Below are 11,135 nucleotides of genomic sequence, written 5' to 3'. Positions count from 1 at the left end.
TCCCTTTTTTTGCCCCAGTACTGGGGGCTTGAACCCCAAGGTCACTTTCTCCCCATTTGAGCTACATCCCCAGCCTCCCCCCTTCCATTTTTTTTTTTTTTTTTGAGACAGGGTCTCACTAAGTAGTTAAGTGTTGATCTTGAACTTGCAGTCCTCCTGCCTCTGCCTCCCAAGTCACTGGGATTACAGGTGTGAACCACCAATCCTGGCTTCTGCCACACCTTCTTTATCCTCTGCAATCAAGCCTGAAGTGCACCCATTGCTCTTTGTAGCTTGCCTTGCCCCCAGACCCTTCTGCTGACCACAGCTTGTGGCAGGCAGGACGAGCCTCCTGAGGCACAGATGCAAGGGTGGTGCTCCGCTGCCCGGGTGTGAGTTCTCCCGGCTTCCTGCCACAGCCCCACGTGGTGCACCACCTCCTCAGGCCTACACTCCAGCACTACCAGCCGCACTGTAGCCACAGCCTGGCATCTCGTGTTCTCCTCCTGGGGCACAGCGTGCTCCATTCCCCATGCCAGCTAGCTCCCTCATGCTCTCTTGTCTGTCTCAGACACCACTTCCTCCAGGAAGTCTTCTTGAACCTTTAAGTGCCTTACTTATGTCTCCCACAGTATTTATCCATGATCACTATGCCTTGACCACAGCAGGCACACAGTAACGGTTGACGGGATGATACACCAGCAGCCCACTAGATCAGACTCTTTGCCCCAGACTATAATAACTCCTTTTCTAAAGAAAAAGTCTACAGAGTCCTCACATAATAGCAAGTTATACTTTTAAGGTCCATTGATTAAGAAAATTCATAGTGACTAAAAGTTATATTGCCTTCAGTAGAACATTGAAATATACTTCATCAAACCCAACAATATCCACATATATTCAAAGGCTTGGTGCATGCAGGATTTTCAGGACTTTGCAGCCCCTCCGAGGTACTTATGTTAGCCTGCAGGCAATGAGGTCCTTAAGAGAATGGCGAATCTTTAAAGGGTCCAGGCCTTGGGTTCTCCAAATTCACAATTTTGGCTAGAGATAGATCTGTCCATGAGGTTTAATGAAAACTAAGAATCATGCTGGAAAGGGGAGATAGCAATGGAACCAGTGTCTGGAAAGTGAATCCATTCCCTCAGAACACAATAGTTTTATTCTAGAGGCTGGTCAATGATAAAAACTAATGCCATGTATGGGATTAGTCATCATCTTTGTGTACCCCAAGTCCTGGGAGTGGAGGGAAGCCCAGGAACACATGTGGCCTCTTGGAAGAAGTTTTCCTGACTCCACCACAAGGTCAGGCCCCCTCATCGTCTCTGCCATCACCCCAGTCACCCACAGTGCAGCTCTCTGAGCCATCCAGCTCCCTTCCTGGATCATGCCCTCCCTGTTTGGGCCCTGGACTGCTGAGTGTCTCCACCTCCAAGTGAAGATCATACCTGTAGATGCTTAATAGCTTTACTGAGACCTCTGACAAGCCTGTGTGGAAGTGTTAGTCCTCTGATGTCTCTCTGCACAGTGGCCCCCCATTTTGGGATGAGAGACAAAATTTGCCCACATCTGTTGCTAGGATCCGAGGCTCTGGAGGTCTGCTTCTGATCATGCTCCCAAACACTTCAGAACAGCCAGATAAAACCTCAAATGCAAAAGCCTCCCATCCTACCTCCAACCCTGGCCCCTCCCCCAAAGAACTATTACCAATTATGTTCTTTGTACTTTCAAGGGAAAAAAGAAAAAGTTTGCTCTTATCACCAAATATACACATATGCAAACATATACATGCATGTAAGTATGTACTAATGTCCTTTTTATTTATACCAAGTGTTCTGATAAATATTGAAGTTGGAAGGTACAGGATTAATAATCATTCTTGAGCATGGGCCTGGGTTCAATCCCCCAGCACTAAAAAAAAAATCATCCTTATCTCAGTTCCTGGTTGATTTTAACTTTTTCTGCACAGTATTATATTGTATGTTATTTACTTAACCAATTTAACATGCAGATTAGTTGGTTTCAATATTTTGCTTTTACAAATAATGCTATACTGAATATTCTTATGCACCTGTCTTAGTATACTTTTGTGACTATATCCATAGAATAAATTCACAGAAATAGAATTTCCGGGTCAAATCTTCCAATTTTGATAGATATTATCAAACTGTCTTTTAAAAAGTATTCCATCACCACTCCTGGCAGTATTTGAGAGTGGCAGGTTGCCCACATAGTCAATTCTGAATACTGACCAGCTTTTAAATTTTCTCTTTTTGAGAATTGAAATCTCATCAGCATTTCTACGATTCTGGGTGAAGTTAACCATGTTTCTGTGTGTTTGCTTTTTTGTAAACTCCATGTTCATATCCTTTCCTGAATTTTATCTTTAATTATTCAATCTTGGTTTATATGAATGTTCTGAAAACCAAGGAAATGTGATTGTGTTCTATGCTGCTAATGTTTTTCCATTTGTATGCGATGATTTTATTTTCATCATCTAATGATTTGAAATTCTTGATTTTAGTCATGTACATTGCTTAAGAATACATTTTTGTGCCCCTCAATATATGTGTGTGCACACACATACATATATAGATATACACACATGTACGCATGTTTTTAAGTGCATTTTTAAAGGGCTAGACAATTGTTACAGGCTCTTAAAGACTCAGTCTGGTGTCTATCTACAGTCCTTCAGCCTCCTTGAGAAATCACAGTTTAACAAAATGCCAGCAGTTGATCTTCTTGACAGATCTAACTGGGATTTTTCCTCTTATTTACAAATTCAGTGAATAAAACTAGTTTCCTTGAGGTTAATTCAATTGATTTTTTTCCTGGTTCCAAATTCTTGTCTGGGTTATTGACTACTGGGTTAGTTAGTGTCCTTTCCACACCCTGCATTGAAGAAAACATCCTATAAATTCCGACACCCAGGTCTAATTAAAATCTTGCTCTTAAAACAAGAATGTCTTTGAATGTCTTTCAAATTTGGAGAAAATTTACTTCCTTGATGTCTTTAGCCTCTGGAGCAAAGCACCTTCAGCTGAGCCATTCCAAAGAGTTGGGATTTCTCTGATGATCTACGAAACAGCCTCCACCTGTGCGTTGGGCAATGAAGACGGAGCAGGTAAACCACAGTGGTGCCTGTGGAGGAGACAGCAGGGGTGTAAGGATAGGGAAGTCCCATGTTGAAAGCTCCAGCATTATGGCGCTTTCCCCCCATATTTTTAAGAAATAATATTGGGGCGTTTGCAGTTTATAAAATCTTTCACATAAATCAACCTAAAGCAAAGCTGTGGGGCGTCAGATGATATCATTCCCAGTGTTTTATGTAGAAAAAATAGAGGTCAAGGGGATAAAAGACTCTGTCCGAGATAACAGGAGGGCTGAGCCGGGTGGCCAATCTCTGTCTTCTGACTCTGAGTCTACTGTTCCTTCCCAAGTCTCACTGTCCTACTTGTTGACATCACCTTTCTTTTGTGTGTGTGTGTGTGTGTGTGTGTGTGTGTGTGTGAGAGAGAGAGAGAGAGAGAGAGAGAGAGAGAGTTAAGGATAAATGAACAGTTTTATTAAAATTATTGTGTGTACAAGGAAGGAAATTATTTTAAGGAAGCAGACCTTGAACCTCCAAACACCCTTCAGTAGCATCATTGCTGGTTTATATGAATAAATAAAGTATGTTTGTGATCTCAGCTGCTCAGGAGGCTGAGTTAGGAGGAACACAAGTTCAAGGCCAGCTGGGGCAATTTACCAAGATCCTGTCTCAAAATAAAATGTAAAAAATGGACTGGGGTGTACTTCATGGGTAGAGTAGTTGCCTAGCATTTGTAAGATTCTGGGTTCAATCCCTGCTACTGCAAAACATTTTTAAGTAGAAAAAAATAATTTTTAGTATAAATATGCTTGAATATTACAAATATTTCATGAGGCATATTAAAATTTTTGTTATTGTTTATTAGAAACTAAAATTTAACTGAGTGTTCTGTGTTCCTATTTGCTAAATCCGGCAATTTTTGTTGAGGAAAGATAGTTGGTCAGTTGATATAATAAGACTTGTGACATTCCTGGTCTGAGAAGGTGTTAGCCAGCTTGTAGCAGTGAATTTTTAACAGAAATGAGAAGGATTACTTAAGGTCTCATAAGTATGGAGTACTTTTATCCATTTCTCTTGGTATCAAATTAAAAAATTAATAATGCAATATGTAATTGATTTTCAAAAGTAACTAAAGATATGCACAATCGTTCGTGCATAAAGGTGATCTTTGCTTGCACTGTTTATTATTCTGAAAAAATAATTGATTTGCTGAATAATACATTCAGTCAATGGAACTTGGTGAAATAAAGTAGAATCTAAAATTGCTTTTAAGAATGTTGCTATAGATATTGCTTGACATAAAATAGTTGAGGAAGACTATTGAATGAAAATACAAGTTGCCAAAAGTTACCTTATTTTTATAAAACAATTGCATTTTATCTGTTAATGCAAACTCCCTCCCCCTGTTTTAATCTCTCTGAAATTAGGATGCCTTTAAAGTTTAATGGCATCTTCAGTTGCTCTTTTTCAGGCAGCAGGCATGACATGACTGTCACTGATGCACATGTGAGCCCTTGGTCACTGCTGGTCACAGTTGACTTCTATTGTTCTGTCTGCATTTTGGCATTTTGAATTTACCATTTAAAAATTCTTCAAAAATTATATTGTGGCTCAGCATCGAAATGAAAAGTTATTTTGGATACAGGGAGTCATGAAAATGAAGTAGAAAGAACTAAATTTGATTTTAGTGAAACAAATTTTCTTTCTGTCTTGGAAAAATGATCAGTTTTATATTTTCTTGCAAACCAACAACCAAGTACTTTCTAGAACCCAAGAAGCAAGATATACTCACAAGTGGATGTAGGGGTATTGTATTTTGTTAACTGAGACATAGTGAATTTATTTGTTCCTGGGCTATTTAAGCAAGAACAGGGAAAGCTGGGGACAGAGCTAGGGAGGAGGGTCCAGCCCAACTCCAAAGACCACAACTATCACACCAGGTGTGAGGCTCCTGATCCACTCCCATTCTGCCAAACCAAAAGCTAGGAAGAGACTGTGAAGGCTCCACATGCCTGGGACTCTCCAGCTGTCCCTCTCAGGCTCAAAGCAGCTCTGAGTGACAGGAGGAGGAATAAATAGTGGGAGGAGAGGGTACAAATGAGCAGCTATGGTGCCACCACTTAACTAGCATTTTATCTACTCTCTGAAACTTACTCTGGTCACTTATGAGACTGGGCAGAGGGGAATCCTTGGGGGTCAGGTCAATGCCCATATTTGCCCTCTGGATTGGCCCCAAATCTCTAACCCAAGCAAAAGAAGGAAGAGAATTTGCTGTAATTTAAGTTGCCCACATCCTGGCTACAGAGGGAATTGGGGCAATTGAAGAAATCAGCCTGTGGTCTCTGTGATAGTAGACCATTTCATGTCCCTCTATCAACCAAGTGAGCTCCTCTCTTCTCAATGCTTCCTCTGTGATACCTGCCTAAGAATAATATTCCTACCATGTGCAGGTGCTATATTAAGTAATGCATAACATATGTAATTTAATACTTGCAATAGTCTTGGAAGGTAAGTGCTACTATCCAAACTTTACAGATTAGAAAATTTAGGCTCAAACTCCACAGCAAGGAAGCATTAGAAACAGAATTCAAACTCCAGGTTCCCCTGACCTTAACCATTACTCCCAGTGCATTTCTCTGAAGAAGACCCCTGACTTCCATCTGGCCTCCTCTTTCCAACCTACTGACTTTGTTTTACTCCCACTCCCTGGGCCTGCCTCCTCCGTCCCTTTCCTCTATACCAGGTAAACCATCAAGGAGCTGATGCATGTGCCTCACGTGATCTGTTGTGACTCCCATGATCCCCTCTGCTTCCCACAATCCCTTGTGCCTCCTATAACCTCCTGTGCTCACAATTAGCTGATATTGACCCCTAGGGACCAGCTGGGGTCCACTGGTTCTCCATGGCTGACTGAATTAAGCTCTTCTCTTTAGTATGGTCACTGAGAACACTTGGTCCCATACTAGTGATCATCATAGGACCTGAAAAAACTCAGAACCAGGTCTTTTGCAGAGTGCTCCCTGGGTATTCTCTCTGACCCCCCTGCTCTGTCAGGAACCTATCTCTCCATTCACTGAGGTATTCGTGTGCTTATTTCCACAAACAGTGTGAGTAAGCAGTTCTAAAGTCCTGTCTCCTCACTCTGACCCTGGCTCCTGGCCCCTCGTCTGATATGAACAGTCAGCAGCCTCCATGCTCGGGGTAAACACCCCTGTGCTGGGATTGTGTCCTAACCCCACTAATCCGCTGCCCAACATTTGGAGCTCATGAGGTAATGGGGGAAATCCAGTTGGGACAAGGGTAGAGGAAGCAGGAAAGGCACAGCTCAAAAAGTCAGTGAGACATTAAGGCCACTCATCAAACAGTTTGGCGCCTGGCTCCAGGAATTCTGGAGGAATCTGTGAGTTTGTAAAATAGAAAAAAAAAAAAACTACATGCCGATCCCCATCCCTGCCTACATTTACACAGACGTGAAACAGAAGGGTGCTGCCATGAGGATAAAAAGCAGGTGCATTAACTTCACGTTTAAAACATCCTTTTCCTGGATACTGTTTTAATTCAGGGCAAATCTTGGGTTGAGTCAGTAGCTCAGTGGGTTGAGTAAAGGACATTGAAGAAGAAACAAGACAGTAAGGACAGTTGTGTTGGAAGGTGTCAGTGGGCAGGGATGCAGGGGGACCTGGGGTCCGAGGTGAATGCTTATAGGTGCCTCCCTGTGCCAGACAATGGGTAAAGGAAATGGGGACAAGGGCAAGAAGAGAAGAAGGGGTAGAAGGTGACCTACACCAAGAGATGGGCAGTTTCCTTAGTGAACTCTCCATCCAGCCAGGACCGTGAGAGGTACTCGGAGGGAAGGATGCACAAGCCCCACCGCATGAGAGAACCCCAGGCCTGGAATTGGCACCTGAACTTCTCAGCCTAACACTGGACCGAGAGAGAGGAAGAGGGAACATTATCATAGTGATCAAGTGGCTCATAATTTCTGACCAAGTCCCCTTTTCAAGGACTCCATGAAAAAAATATATGTTGCCTTGTGAACTGTTCCATATAGCTGGCCACAGCTTTCCAGAAAATTATAGCAGAGACCACCAAGATGGGTACATTTCAGACTGTCAAGAGTGTGGGGTCACTCTGTTCCTTTAACTCTTAAAAATCTAGATTATTGCTGGGCATGGTGGTGCACACCTCCCAGTGGCTTGGGAGACTGAGGCAGAAAGATCACAAGTTCAAAACCAGCCTCAGCATCTTAGTGAGGCCCGAAACAAACGTCTCAAATAAAAAATGAAAAAAGATTGGGCATGTGGCTCAGTGGTTAAATGCCCTGGGTTAAAAAAAAAAAATCTAGATCACCTTAGGATTATACCTAGAAGGCTCATGACGCTCCTGGGGAGCAGGTTAGGGACAGAGATAATTCTAGCCCAAACCCCAGGAGCAGCTGTCTAGTATGCAGCAATGAATGAATGCAGCAACTAAGTCCTTTCTTCATGTGGCATCTTATGAAATGCCTTGGCTTTTTCCAAATGAGGTCTCTGATGATGAACGGGCAGGTGCAGTCAGAGTGAATTTGAAGTGGAAATGCCACATCAGTACAAGTCCCTGTGATAACCTGGAAGGCCCCACAACCTCGACCCTCTCTCACATTACTGGCTTAACTGTTCTGGGATATGTCTGCATGTAGGTCCATCCGCCAGGGAAGGTTCTTTCCTCCGATATCCTTGTGGTTTACCTTTAGTTTATCCTGATACAAGAGGTGGCACCCAGGCCTCATGCATGCTAGGCAAGTGCTTTGCCACACGCAACCCTCATGTTTTACTCTTGAACCTACCTCATCAGCTCTCTGATCAAACCCCACCACAGTGGGGCCCTGCCTACTCACACACTCTACTCTAATTGAGTCTGTCCCTAAAACTCACTGCCCCCACCCCGCCCCGCCCAGGCTTTTCCTTATTTTGTATATTATCTGTTTCCTGAATGGAATCTTCCAGAAGGAAGAAGGAAGGCCTTTTCCTGTGATCATGTTTGCTTGCTTGTTTGTGTTGCTGCCTTGAGCTCACACCAGGCTGGACTTCAACAAGTGACTCTTAAATGAATACATTAGTGCAGACACTCTGGAGGTTCCTGTTGGTGTTGATGGAAGATCCCCTCTGAGAGTGTTTGCTCGTCCCCAGCCGGGGAGGCCATGAGAGAGGGGGCCAGGTGAAGGGTCAGAGAGCCTGCATCCTGGGCCTCTCTTCTCAGAAATCCAAGAAGAGGGGCCAATCTCTGGAGAAACTGTGGCAGCAACAAACCCTTGACAGAATGTGGAGAGTGTCTGATTAATTCTGTTATTAGCATATGAAGAAAAAAATGTAATCTAGAATCTTGACTGCATCTTAGGTTTAAAAGTGTGTATGTGTGTGTGGTATAGTATGAGAGAGAGAGAGAGAGAGAGAGAGAGAGAGAGAGAGAGAGAGAGAGNAAAGTGTGTATGTGTGTGTGGTATAGTATGAGAGAGAGAGAGAGAGAGAGAGAGAGAGAGAGAGAGAGAGAGAGGAGTATTGATTTGGGGGATGGTTGAGAAATTTGAAAATGAGCTGAATATTAGATGCTGTTCTAGGGAATCACTATCAACTTAGCTCTGATAGTGGTACTCAGGTTCTAAGTAAAATATTCTTTGGGGATATGTACCAAAGTGTTTAGAGGAGAAAAATCATAATGTCTGCAATTAATTTTCAAGTGACTCCTGAGAGTGGGTACTATCCACTCATATGACAACTCCTACTTTGTCCCCACCAAGATACCACCAGCGTTCTGGGCCTGTTTCCACCCATAAGAGGAAGACCTTAGTGGGCGGTGATCTGTACGACGACAATGAGAAGCCACGGGTTGCTGTCAACATTTGGTTTTCACTTGGGTCCTGGACTGTGACATTGATTTGAAAGTGATTCTGGTTCCCTTAGTCACATATCAGAGGCATCCTCCAGTCCCGCTGTGCTCTGCCCTCTTCCTGCACATACCAGGTTGGACTCCTCTGGTCTCTTTCTTTACTAGGGGAATACATAACCAATTAGTCAATACAGCCCATGGCCTTTGTAATTTCTCTACTTCCATCTTTGTTTTTCTCTATTCATTACTAAAGACTATCCACCTCTGTTTCACCTGAGGTTTCAGAGCAAATGACGAGCAAGTATTCTCGGTTTTGCTACACAGACAGGAAACCAGTCTCAGAAATAAAGTGTCTTGTCCAAAGGCAAAAACCCAAATGGCAAAGAATCTTGAATGAGTCTCAGGATTCCCACTTCCCAAACCTCAGCACCCCTCCTGGCAAAAATGTAGCATTCTTCACTCAACCTGATCACCTCCGCCCACCCACCCAATTTCAAAACGCCTGCAGCTCATGGTGGGAAGATGAGGAGTCTGTCACCTACCAGGGTGGAGCCTGCTTCCAGCTGCAGCCTGTAGAAGGTTGCCTGGTTTCGTTTTGCCCCCCTTGGTGAAGCCCACTTTTGCAGCCTGTACCTGAGCACAAACATTAGTGATTTCGATTTTTCCAGCTGATCTGCAACCTTGTGGGATTCAAAGCTATCTTCTCTCAAATGAAGATCTTCCATTTTATTTCTTAAAAAAATAAAAACAAAAAGTTTTAAAAATGGCCGAGGAAGGATTTGTATGGTTTACCAGAAGAAGTTTGGAAAAGATTTATCCTGTCTCTCAAATTCAAAATCCTTGCGAGCACCACGGCTGAGAATTCAAACAAAATAATCTGTGAGTTGAACATGTGCTTCATCCTGGTTTTCAAAATGAAGGGGAAACTTTCAGCCAACAGACATCACAGACCAAGAGGAGTGAAGGACAGTGACCTCAGATGAGCTTCGGGGTGAAGCCTGGTGAGGAGGGGAGGTTGTCCTGCCCTTGGAGAAAATGTCCATGTGGGCAACCCTCAGGAATCTGTTTCACTTTAAAGGAGAAAATCCTACAGTGATTCTGAAAGACATATGATTGCTGTGACCAAGAGAAGCAAGAAAATACAAGGCAGCTCCGCCACTGCAGTGCCAGGCATGTGACCTTTAAAAAGACCATGGAGACGCCATCTCCACTGGACAAAGCTGGAGAGCACAGGGCCTTGGGGAATTCCAGAGGGCCTTAGGGTGGTACCTGCATTTCACCATGGACTTTGGAGTTTTACCAAGATGTGCCACACAAGCCCTCAGCACTCGTGGGCTCCTGTCTTTTCTAGGGCCGAGGGGCAGCACCACCTCAGTTGGTCAGACGACCCCAGGGAAGGATCTTGGTCCCCCAAGGGAGGTTCAGGAGCAGGAGCAGGACCAGGCCTGACAGGCAGCAGCAACTCCTTGGGCTCACTTCTTGAGACGGGCTCTCAGGCAGGAGCCAGAAAGGGCAGAGCGTATTTTACCTGGAAAGAAATAGGGCAACTAAGAGGAAGTGAGGGATGGGGTGATGGTACCAGCTGGTCAAGGCTGCCTATCTCCTCGCTCATCACCAGCTTCCACCAGAAAAGCCAGACCCGCTTCAGATGGAGTCACTCTCTTTAGTTATTCTCTTTAGAAAGAGGAACGAAACTGTTTCCTTTTAAAGCTTCAGAAAGCAAACTGCCTATATGGCCTGAAGAGGAAAAGAAATGATGGGATGTTAAAAGTCACAGCTGGCAAGAGGATTCATTTAGGACCAAGGCAGCCTGCACAGGCGGTGGCTGTCGCTTTATGTCCCTCCTGACTCCAGGTTGTGAGCTCGGTTGGCCTCGCTCCCCTGGTGGCCCCAAGCTTAGAGATAGTAGGAGGAGCTTCATAAATAATGGCTGGTGTGAACCAGTGAACAGATCACAAGTCCGCCAGGAAGGGCCAGCTCGAGAGGAGCATGAGATTGGTTTCCAAATATTGGTCAAGAGCTCTAAGTTAGGATGTGCCAAGGATAGAGTTAATTTAATGTGTTCATATGCCTGGGTGACTTTTCTGCTTCTAGAAGCCTGAGGGGAAGACAAGGTAATGCACTGGGGTCGTCCTGGGAGGAGAGAACTAAACAAGGTTAGGGAAGGTCTCTAAGGGGGACGTGAGCTCTGCCGGTG

General features: G+C 44.1%; 1 long non-coding RNA gene across 1 annotated transcript; it reads right to left on the bottom strand.

The window, feature by feature from the left end:
• Positions 1-420: 420 nt before the first annotated feature.
• Positions 421-10,886, bottom strand: LOC107139482. The gene is made up of 3 exons (XR_007348803.1): positions 9,481-10,886; positions 8,895-9,099; positions 421-3,123 (listed from the first exon to the last, which is right to left on the bottom strand). It is a non-coding gene; the product is annotated as an uncharacterized LOC107139482 (long non-coding RNA).
• Positions 10,887-11,135: the final 249 nt, after the last annotated feature.

Source organism: Marmota marmota, unplaced genomic scaffold (genome assembly GCF_001458135.2).
Source record: "Marmota marmota marmota unplaced genomic scaffold, marMar, whole genome shotgun sequence".
Taxonomy (NCBI): Eukaryota; Metazoa; Chordata; class Mammalia; order Rodentia; family Sciuridae; genus Marmota; species Marmota marmota.
Note: the sequence above shows the minus strand (reverse complement) of the source record. Positions and strands in the feature narration are given on the sequence as shown.